This window comes from Sciurus carolinensis, chromosome 13, assembly GCF_902686445.1.
Source record: "Sciurus carolinensis chromosome 13, mSciCar1.2, whole genome shotgun sequence".
NCBI lineage: Eukaryota > Metazoa > Chordata > Mammalia > Rodentia > Sciuridae > Sciurus > Sciurus carolinensis.
In genome coordinates this window covers 40025091-40037217 of record NC_062225.1, presented here as the reverse complement: position 1 = coordinate 40037217, position 12127 = coordinate 40025091, and the positions used below count along the sequence as shown (strand labels likewise).

The 12127-nt window shown below is 41.2% G+C and overlaps 2 pseudogenes; one reads left to right on the top strand and one right to left on the bottom strand.

Annotated features, from left to right (window-relative positions):
- LOC124962870 (bax inhibitor 1-like) overlaps nt 1–136 on the bottom strand; it is a 71151-nt pseudogene extending 71015 nt beyond the window's left edge.
- A 9181-nt stretch (nt 137–9317) lies between these two features.
- On the top strand, nt 9318–12116 carry LOC124963296 (pre-rRNA-processing protein TSR1 homolog; annotated as a pseudogene).
- Nucleotides 12117–12127: the final 11 nt, after the last annotated feature.

Genomic DNA, 12127 nt, shown 5'->3' with positions numbered 1-12127 from the left:
ATCATCATCATCATCATCATCATTTTTGGAGACAGCGTCTCACTATGTTGCCCAGCTTGGCTCCAACTCACTATCCTTCAGTCTCAGTCTCCGGTGTAGCTGAGATTACAGTGTCGACCACCCGCACCCGGCACATTTGCGGTTTATTTGGTTTTTCAGATGATCGATGGTGGGAAATCTCTCCATTAAAAAAAAACCATAAGAATTCAAAAACAAATATTAATATGTATGGTTAATTACCCTGATTGTATCTTAACTGGATATGAGCTCATATAAATTAAAAAAAATTTTTTTTTGGAGTTGCGAGCCCGTAACACAGACTGACACAGAAACAAAAAGAAATCATAGAGTAGATCAATGAAGAATGTGCACAAGTTAAAATATATACCCAGGACCGTGTGTGAGTAGGAAGCCTCGTTAACGCAGATGTTTAACTGGATAAAAGCTATGAAAACAGCATTTAACTCTCAGTGAGCAGCCTACTCTTGTTTGTTTTCAAGCTTGCCAGTGCCAGAGAGAGAGAACCTGGCTTTGAAACACCAGTAACTGTATCGTGGTGTGTTGTAGGGACACTGAGAGATTTCATAAATTACCAGGAGCAGGAAGCTCCATGCAGAGCGTGGCCTTGCCTGGATTAGCAACCGTGGACTTCACTTTCCATTTACCCTCTCTTCTTTGTAGTCCTCAAAAGCAAACCCGGAAAAAGCACGGTCTCCCTAGTTCCTTCTAACGACCTATCAGAAAGGCCTTTCCATCTAATCCCTTTAGAGACTTTAAAATCCTAGATTCTGAGCACAGGACAATGATGAATATTCATCAGGGGGCGTGGCCCCGCCTGCGCGCGCTGCTCCGGCAGCTGCGAACAGCGGAAAGGGTGCGCCAGCTGCATGCAAGGAAAACGGCTCTCATTGTGTGTGCTCCGCTGACTGTACGTCCAGCTTCCAGCCGGCTGCAGCCCGCCGCGCTGTGCCTATGAAGGAGAGTTTTGCCAAGACCAAAGGACTCTTCTGAGGCAGGGCTCAGGAGCTGCAATTCAAGGGACCTCAAATCTCCCTGCCACCCACCTGCCAGGGCAAGTGAAATTCCTCTGAGAAAAATTTAGGCATATCCTCACCATGAGTTTGTCCTTTTTAAGAAACAAACACCCTTTGTGTGAATAATTGGAGACTTTTTATCCTCTGGTGGCATCTCCTCTTTCACTACTCTAACAGAGACTGTTTTTTCTTCTGTTTCAGTAATTACTACTGCTACTTGCATTCTTTCCTTTTTAACAACCTTGAGTCCATGTTGTTTTATTTAGTAGTATAGCATTGTGGTTATAAAACATTCCAGATTCAGATTCCAACTTGACCACTTACAAGCTCTATGCCTCTGTTTCTTCATCAACATAATGGATTTGATCTGAGAATGAAATAAATTGGTCTATATAAAACTTGAACAGTGCCTGACATATAGTAAGCACTTAATAAATGCTTCTGCTGCTTTTTCTTCTTCTTCTTCTTCTTCTTCTTCTTCTTCTTCTTATTATTATTATTATTATTATTAATATTATTATTATTTTACCTTTTGACTTGACAAGCCTGGCAGAAAACAGTTGAGAGTAAAACAGTCAGCTAGAAAATACACTGCTGAAGGTGTAACCCCAACAAACTAAGGTGCCAAGAAATCATATCCACCAAAATCAAGGAGAAAGTCTGGATCCAGAAAGAAAAGGGAAATGAGCCTGCAGTGGGACTTGCTATACAGTCGTGAGAGGAGAGCTAATGAGGAATTGTGGGAGCCAAGTCCTTAGAGGAAGGATCTTGCAGTGTCTAGAGAATTATCACAGTACCACAATGAACTTCTAAGGTTTTTATTTTTTAGGTCTGTCCCAGATCCTAGTCTGCTGCACTCTACTGACTCTTAAAGCAATGAGAACCCTGTCTGACTGGATCTGGGAGCAGGAGCTGGTCCTTTACTTGGGATCTTCAGGTTGAGAAGTCTTGATTCTAAGATTGTCCACTGATCACATTTCCCTGCCTTTGCCCTGTTCTAATCTTTAAACTCCCATTGAGCAGGCTCGCCGTTCTCAGCATGGCTTTCAGGCTCTTGAGCCCACTCAGTCCTAGGAGGTCAGGTTGACTTTGGTTTTACATATCTATGTCCTATCTCTCCTGGCACTGACACTGACCCTGTCTACACAACACATTTTATGTCCCTTAATACCCATTGGTTTCCAGGTATGCCTGTCTTCTTGTTGCTTCATAAACATGTTGTGGTAGAGAAAATGCTATGTTTGCTACCTCATTTTATCTGCTTGAGGTAGATGAGAAGACATGTCCCAGTTTCTTTTGCAGTTGGGTTATGACAATGACCAAATTCTTGGTTACAGAAAAGTGAGCAGAAGAGTTATGACACTTCTGCTTCAAAGAAACTAAGGGCAGATCTGAGTACATGCTCATTCTCTCTTGTCCATATGCCAGGATGTACAAAAGTCTTAAGACAGAGAGTTGCAAGATGGAAGCACACTGGACTCCCAGTTTCTATTGCAGGAAAACCGACTAAAGGGCATATTTTGTTGCTTTAAATGAGAAAAAAATGAAGCCACTGAGACTATGGGATTTTCTTTGTTATCTCAGTCTAAGCTATTATATCCTGACTAATAATATACTCTTTCTCATTTTGGTGCCCCTATAATTAATTTATGTTACCTAGAATTACTCCCTGCCTTCCTAACCTGCTGCATATTGCCTTGGAGTCTCCTTTGTGCTGACATAGCACTATGCTTGGGTTTCTGCCTGAGTGATTGGATGGATCATGGCACCAGTATGGAAAATGAGAAAGGAGGAAGATGAGTACATTTGGCAGAGGAGAAGAGCTCAATGATGTGAGTGATGAGTTTGAAAGTGGGACATCCAGGCAGAGATGGCCAGGAGACATTGGGATACACAGGTGTGAAGCTCAGCAGAGAAGCCTGAGCTAGTGGTAGGTAGAGGGTTGGTAGTCATTTGCATCTAGGGAAAAGTGGGCAAGATCACCCAGGAAAATACATATAGGAACACAAGATGAGAATGGAAAGAGGAATCTCAATGGAGTAACAACATTTAAGGAAGGCAGAGGAAACACAGCCTTTACAAACTTCATAACTTTGCAGTGTCCCCTAGGCCATTCATGATTTCACATGAAATCTAGGAATGCAGGATAAGTTTATTGATCAACATTTACAAATGTGAAATTTAATTGTGAAGAAAACAGGATATTGCACAATCCATGCTGTTGAGTAGACCTACTAATGTCTTTAAATGTGGAATTACTTGCTTTGTTATTGAGAAAACTTTCTTGCAGAAATTTAGCTTTGATGATGTTAAAGGAAACCATAAATTGATAAATTTAATTTAAAAGTCTACCATGGCTTTTATATTCCTGACTTTCCTCAATCTGAAACCTTCTGACTTACAGTAACCTAAAGGAGCAAGAAAGTTGCAAGGATTTTATATTCACTATAGGACTCAGTTGTCTTTACCAGCCTATATTTATTTTGTTTTGTTTTCATCATGTGATTGCTCTTTGGAAGTAATTCTTAAATTGTTTTAAATGGTCACATGTTACCACAGGTCTCTCAGTGTCACCTAGACAGCTATGATGGGTGGAGAGAGATAAATGCTCTGTATTGCAAGGCTGTCAGAAGACCACTGAGGTTCTTTCAACACTTGTACTTATCAACATCTACAGACTTGAGATTCATAGCTCTCAAGTCTCTCTCATTCAGAGAATAACTCCCTTTGAAATCAGTTTAGTATAAAAAAGGATGGCTTCCTTTAATACAGAGACATATGTATTATCATCAGCTATTGCATTTTCAAATAAAATTCCAAAGTAGCTCATTGTGTGGGTATAATGCAGTTTTTCATTGGAAAATAAGAATTCCGAAGGGCATTTTTAGTAGCTAACTCTGTCATAAATGGTGTCATTGGATGCCAGCAGCATTAAGTAACTTAACTCTTTCTTAAATCTTTGGGCAAATTTAAGAGCATATCACTTTTTTTTTTTTTTTTTTTTTTTTTTTTTTTTTTTTTTTGCTGTCCTGGGGATTGAACTTAGGAGTGCTTTACCAGAGAGCTACATCTCCAGACCTTTTTAATTTTTGACACAAGTTCTCACTAAGTTGTTGAAGCTAGCTTTGGAATTATGATCCTCTTCTGCCTCTCCAGTAGCTGGGATTACAGGCGTGCACCACTATGCCAGGCTAAGAGTATATCACATCTGCCCTCAACCTTGGAAGTCCGTTATAAACACCAATGTACATGGTGTTTTATATTGTTTTATGTAGTATGTGGTATATTTGCTGAACATCATGTGTTAAAAGCTGAGGGAGAGAGAGAGAGAGAGAGAGAGAGAGAGAGAGAGAGAGAGAGAGAGAGAGAGAGAAACAACAAGGAAAGAACAGCTTGCTCTGTGTCAAGGGCACTGCTCCAGGGTGACATCTGCTTGTGAGCAGCTGGACAGCATTTTTCTCATACTAAAAAAACTATCCTGGTGACCTGCAGACTGAATGCCCTGTCCATGCACTTATTAATTATTTTAGACTTTCCTTTCATCAATTTGGTGGAAACCTTCACCACCCCTCTGTCTGAGCTTTGCTGTTCTTACTGGAATTGTTGTTATGACCAACATTTTGTTTGTTGGTTTGTCCCTGAGTGCCAGTTGGGGAGCAGTCATCATGTTAAGAGCTTAACTCTTTGATTTCCACAGACTCTACAAGATGATAATTATCATTTTCATTTATTAGATAAGGAAACTAAGCTATGGAGAGGTTAAGTGCTGCAGACCACAACTGGTGAGTGGCAGAGTTGGATTCAAAGTCAGGACTGTCTGCCTCCTGAGCTTATATCCTCTCTTTAAGACTTCACTGCTTCTCACAGTCTTCCTTGAGCCATCTTGGAATTCTTCCTTTACAGAGTCTTATTTGAACGTGGAAACTCCTCATTTCTGAGCCAGCCCTTGTAGGAACCTGATAAATAAACTTCAAGTTTCCTCATTGGTTAGTTGAAGAAACTGAAACTTCTCTGACTTCAAATCCCATTTATCTTGGAGTTATTGCCTCCTGAGTTCCTGGTCTCATAAGTGGTGATCTAGGTCAGTAGAGGCTGGTGGGTGTTTGTGCGTCTGGACTCCTGTCTAGTATGTGACTGTAACTCATTGGGTACCTGAGGACATCACTTAACTAGTTCATGTCTCTGATTCCCCAAATATACAATAGGGTTATACTGAGGGTGGCCTGCTTTCCTTAGTGCTTGCATAGGCTAGCTGATTAGGCACTGGAATACATGCTGGAGCTCTGAAGCATATTAATTCGGTCAATGAACATTTATTTATTTTTTTATTTTGTGGTACAGGAATTGAACTCAGTGGTGCTTAACCACTGAGTCACATCCCCAGCCCTTTTTTTGTATTTTATTTAGAGACAGCATCTCACTAAGTTGCTTAGGTCTTCACTGAGTTGCTGAGGCTGGCTTTGGATTCATGATCCTCCTGCCTCAGCCTCCCAAGTTGCTGGAATTACAGGTGTGTGCTACAGTGACCAGCCCAGTGAACATTTATTAAGTGCCTGCAGTGCACAGAATCCTGGGCGAGTGGAGGTATACCTGTGGATGCTCTATTCCATACCTTTTCTTCATTTTTGCACCTACGTGAAACTCCACCCCACCTCTAAGAATGCCTTTCACTCCACCTACAGGTTTCTTCAATTTTGAGAGGAGCAGACTTGGATGAAAAAATGATAAGCCCCTAGTGGACGGCAAGCCAAAAAAGACATAAGTGTCACGAGAGCGCTGCACCAAGGAGATAAGACACCATCTGGACCAGAATTGGAAACAAGCCAAGAAGAAGGGTATATAAACTCCCCTCTCAGACAGCTCCTTGGCTCAGCCCAGATTTTCTAACGAATCCACTTCAGCCAGGTTCACCATCTCCACCGATCATCCATCCGTCGAGACTGCCGAGACTCCGCTGCTCTGATCGCTTCACGGCCAGCGGAGCCTTCCTGTCCTCGATTCCCAGACCATCGGCCGGAGGAAGTTCCTAGACCAGCGGTCGTCTTCCCTCCGACTAAGATAACGTCGCATTCGGGGTCGTCGGAACTGACAAGGCAGAGAGGACTTTGGACTATTTGATTGAGGTGTGTTTATTTGCCATATGATTTGATTAATGTGTGATATTAGGAATATTAAGGTTTGTGTTATCCCGAGTGTATCAAATAAAGTCAATCTGTTTGATTGAACCAAATTTGATAGAATTTGATAGAACCAAATTCTAGTCACTCTGCCTCTCTGCCGCTCGCGACAAATTTCTCTGTGTGACTAGACTTATTCCTGAATACTTTAGCATCAAGAAAATGCTGTACACTTTTGCGATAAGTTTTCATCTGTTGGATTTTTTCTTTCGAGATCCCTCAACCATCAGAGCCAAGGGCAGCCCTAAGGGCTTTGTCTTGTCCATTAAACTAACTCACTTGACAAAGGTAGGGTTGAGAGAAAAGCTATAGTCCTGAGAGTTTTATAAGCTAGAGATCAATTTGTATTTTCTGAGGTTGGGATTGTTTTTTTAAAATGAGTTTTTCTTGTGATGTCTACAAGGACAGAAGTCCTGATAATCACAAACAACCATCCTTGATCAAGCAGTTCAATAAGGCCCATTAACTGTAATTGTTTGCCTATGAGGATCTGAGATGCAGTTGCACTTTAAGAATGGTGGCTACTGAAATTCATCCTTCAAGTTAAGATTTCTTTTGGAAACATCGTGACTCCTTGCCCTTTATTTCTAGCATCAACTTTGGAGGAGCTTTCTCTCCTCTAGGAATGTCAACCACGCTGACCTTCCCATAGACGCCAAATCCTGTTATCTAAGGAATCAGGGATTCTGTTCATCATTAAGTCACAGTGGGTCTGGCTTCAGGCTAATTTTAGAAATGCTTTCCTCCTTTTACCAGGCAAGCTATCAAATGGCCTGGTTTGCCTTTTAGGAGGTAAAAAAAAAATCAAAAGTACTTATATATGACCTTTAGAAATCACTAATGTAGAAAACTTGAGATTTTTCTTGGAAGTATAGCAGAGAGATCTACGATTGCTTTATAAAATTTTCAGTCAATTGCATACATTTTAAAATGCCCCAGAATTAGAAGAAATACCATAAGCATTTAAAATATTTAGTCAAGAATATCTCCTTTCATATAAATGAGATACTGCCTTTCCCAGATGGAACCTTCAAATTTTCTTTCAATTTAGCATCCATAACATTTTGCTGCTTCAATGGAAGCGAAATGAAAAAATGGTGAGGAAACTCATTGCAAGTAAATAAAAATGCAGAAAGGGTTGGGTGGGGCTCAGTGGTACAGTGCTTGCCTAGGAGGCACTGGGCTCGATCCTCAGTACCACATAGAAGTAAATAAATAAAATAAAGTTATTGTGCCCATCTACAACTAAAAAATATTTTAAAAATGCAATGAAATGTTAATTTTTTGAAGTTATTAACTTTGTTGAATTAAAGAAAGCTTCTGGTCTCAGGTTTGGGTAAAACAATGTGTGAAGTCATGCTTTCCTCAAGTGCAACTGGAAATATTTGTCACTGTGATTAAAGCAAATAATTAATGACGTGTGCAGCCAAAAATTGAAAGGAACCTAAAATGTCCAACCTTAGGGGAATTGTTGAAGAAATAATGGCACATGTACATATGATAAAAATTCTTGTAGTCACCTGAAAGGATGACTGCAGAAGAGTATTTAATGACAAAATAACATGATGGGGTGTCTTGACTGAAAAATGGTCATTTGTAAAATAGTATAGACAGCATTTGTTTTTAACCCTTTTCAAGTCACATACCTCTTTGAAAATCTGAATTGAAACATACATTTACCTCAGACCTCCAATCTCCTGTCTTCTCTTTGGCTACTATTAGCAGATAGGAACACATTACTGTTTTATCTGAAGTGTTCTTTTATAAGCTTTGCTCTTGGCAATTTACCTATAAAATTTGAATTTCTCCTTGCTCTGCAAATTAGATAAATATTGTCATACTGAACTTTGAAATTTTCCTCTGAATTCTATGTAAACAAAAATCTTCATACATAACTTGAAGATGAGATCTACTATACATTCAGATGTTTTTAATATTCTTTGGGCTTGCCTGGATGGTTATTCTTTCATTCATTCTCAAATGTAAAACACTCCACACAGTCTGGCATGTAGTCAACAAACATGTAAGCATTAGCTGTTACTTTTATTCACATGCATTGGTTTATTCCCATTTTTCCCCAACAACTATCTGGAACCAGTGGTGACTAAGACAGATATGGTCCTGCTCCTCTACAGCTTGTTTGTGTGTATTGGGGGAAGCAGACATCAATGAGCCACTAACACAAAAAACCAGAGATCATGCTGCAAAGTAGAGACAGAGAGCAGCACCCTGAGGTCGGATACTGGGCACCCTGTCTCTTCTGAGGTATCAGGGAAACTGAGACTCTAAGGGTGGACTGAAATTAGATTGGAAGTTGGGGGTGGAGTAGATGGGGAGTAAACGGTATTCCAAGCAGAGGGAACAGCATGTGAGCAGGACCCTGAGTTAGCACTTGACCTGGATTCCTGTAGGTTTTCATAATTTAGAAAAGTTACACTCCTAGTCACTGGCAGTCAGGAAAGGGGTAAGTAAACGTCTCCGAAATGGACTCCTTTCTGTTTTCAGACAGGAAGACTGGATGTCCATTGCAATTGCAGTGAGCTTCCCAACAACTCCAAGGATGTGGAGGATATATTGTGGGAAATAAGCCAGCAAGCTTTTAATTTACATATCTCAAATTTGAACACCTGACTCTCAGCCCTAAATTGCCCTGGAAATTTTTAACAATGTTACCTCAAAATGATTTTTTTTTTTTTTGCGGGGGAGTTTCTGCTTGTCCCTATAGTATGTACAAGTCTGACTTACTTCCTTTGAAGCCTATTTGAACATACAAATAGATGCAAGTTCCCCAGGAATCACAGATATGATAGGTAATTTTGTAGGTCCATGTGAATGGACTGGACCCTCTTAGCAAGTTTCAGTTCAATCAGATTTTGCAGCAGGTTTGAGTCTATAAAATCAGACTTTGTGTAAGAGAAAGTTCAATGTAAGTTTGGAGGCAATGGTTGTGGCTGAACCATTTTGCAAATATGAAAGATGGAAAGAAACTATTTCTTCATATTTAAGCATTACTAGCCTTTCAAAAATGCTTTGCATTTTCCTCCCTCTTCCTACATAAAATGTAAGATAATATTGCATTGCTGACTTGGTCCACGTGAATTTCGGCATGGCGGCTCACCGTAGCGGCCCGCTAAAGCAGCAGAATAAAGCTCATAAAGGCGGGCGGCATCGCGCTCAAGGATCCGTTCAACGGGATGGAAAGGGTCGTGTAGAACTGAAAATCCTGTGCAAGAAGGTGAGAAAAGAACTCAGCAGAGTAGACCAGAGACATCGTGCCAACCAGCTCCGAAAGCAGAAGAAGGAGGCGGTTCTGGCAGAGAAGAGACAGCTGGGCAGCAAGGATGGGCCTCCTCATCAGGTGCTGGTGGTGGCTTTGCACAACAGAATTTCCCTGCCTGAGGCCTTTCGTCTTCTTCAGGATAGGGACATGGGAACAGTGCACTGAAATGAATGGGGAAGCACCTATAGCTTTATGCTGCTGTGTCCCCATTTGAAACATCGGTGGTTTTTCACATCTGCAAAGCCAGGGGATCTGCACAGTGTATTAGACTTGGCTAAAGTGGCTGATACCATCTTGTTCCTCCTTGATCCACTCGAAGGCTGGGACAGCACTGGGGATTACTGCCTTTCCTGCCTCTTTGCTCAGGGTCTTCCCACCTATACACTAGCTGTCCAGGGAGTTTCTGGTCTCCCACTGAAGAAACAAATAGATGCCAGAAAGAAGCTAAGCAAAGCAGTGGAGAAGCGCTTTCCTGATGACAGACTCCTCCTGTTAGACACTCAACAGGAAGCAGCAATGCTGCTTAGGCAGTTGGCTAACCAAAAGTGAAGGCATCTTGCTTTTCGAGATCGGTGAGCCTATCTGTTTACCCATGCTGCTGATTTTGTGCCTAGTGAAGAGAATAACTTGATGGGCACCTTGAAAATCTCAGGCTATGTTCGCGGGCAGACTCTGAATATAAATAGCTTGCTGCATATTGTTGGACATGGTGATTTCCAAATGAAACAGATAGATGCCCCCATGGACCCTTTTCCTTTAAACCCTAAAGTGACAAAATCCCAAAAGGACTCAGGCATGGCAATGGAGATTTGTGCTTCAGATGTTGCATCTGACATGGAAGAAGATCTTAAGGTCCTAATGAAGGCAGACCCTGATAGACAAGAGTCTTTGCAAACAGAAGTTATACCAGATCCAATGGAAGGGGAGCAAACCTGGCCCACTGAGGAGGAGCTGAGTGAGGCAAAAAATTATTTGAAGGAAGGTTCCAAGGTGGTAAAGAAGGTCCCCAAAGGAACATCCAGTTACCAAGCTGAATGGATTTTGGATGAAGGTGGTGAAAGTAGTGGTGAAGGAGATGAATATGAACACGATTTTATGGAAGAGGACTCTCAGGATGAGAAAAGTGAAGAGGAGGAGGAAGAGGAGGAGGAGGAATGTGAAACTATGACTGTAGGGGAGTCTGTACGTGATGACTTGTATGATGAGAAAATGGATGAAGAGGCTGAGGAAAAAATGTTGGAGAAATATAAACAAGAACGGCTGGAAGAGATGTTTCCGGATGAAATGGACACTCCCTGTGATGTGGCAGCTAGAATTCGATTTCAGAAGTACAGAGGCCTTAAGAGCTTCCGAACATCTCCTTGGGATCCTAAGGAAAATCTCCCTCGAGATTATGCTCGGATCTTTCAGTTTCAGAACTTTACTAATACTAGGAAAAGCATCTTTAAAGAGATTGAGGAAAAAGAGGCCGAAGGAGCTGAGGTTGGTTGGTATGTCACACTTCATGTCTCTGAAGTCCCTTTCTCAGTAGTTGAATACATCAGGAAAGGAGCACCTTTGATAGCATTTTCTTTGCTGCCTCATGAACAGAAGATGTCAGTTTTGAACATGGTGGTGAGCCGGAATCCTGGCAACACTGAACCTGTGAAAGCCAAAGAAGAATTGATCTTCCACTGTGGATTCAGGCGCTTCCAGCCTCACCTTTATTTTCTCAGCACACTGCAGCGGATAAACACAAACTTCAGAGATTCCTGACTGCTGATGCAGCTTTGGTGGTGACAGTATATGCACCAATTACTTTCCCTCCTGCATCTGTACTGCTTTTCAAGCAGAAAAGCAATGGAATGCACAGCCTTGTTGCCACAGGCCATCTGTTGTCAGTGGATCCAGACAGAATGGTCATCAAGAGAGTTGTTCTGAGTGGTCATCCTTTCAGAATTTTTACTAAGATGGCAGTAGTACGGTATATGTTCTTTAATAGAGAGGATGTGCTATGGTTTAAACCAGTAGAACTGGTTGTCGCAGAGGACACATCAAGGAACCTTTAGGTACCCATGGCCATATGAAATGCAGTTTTGATGGGAAGCTAAAATCTCAGGACACAGTACTAATGAATCTTTATAAACGAGTTTTCCCTAAATGGACTTATGATCCATATGTACCAGAACCAGAACCTTGGGCAAAAAGTGAGATTTCTTCAACAGTGCCTGAATTGGACATGGAGTAATGGATTCATTGGGATTCTGTCTTATTGCCACTAATTAGCACTGTAGGGATGGGGGCCTACAGGTTGTAATTGAGCAGTTTGTAGTTTATACTTTAGCCCATCAGTCTGCTGTCCTATTTACAAAAGACCTTGGCCTTATTATGTGTCTCAGTTAAATATGGAAGTTTTTCCACTTACTACTTAGTCCAAAAAAACTATTGAATCTTACTGAAATATCTAGTCTGCATTAGGACTTTGAACTTTATGAGAAGATGTTTTGGTGCTAGGGATCCAACTTTGGTCTTTGCACATACTAGGCAGTACTCTACCACTGAGATGCTCTGCCCCAAGAGGGGAAGTTGAAAAACAAAAAAATTCATGTTTCTAGAGACACCAAAGCCCATCTCTTTTGCATAAATTAAACAAAAAC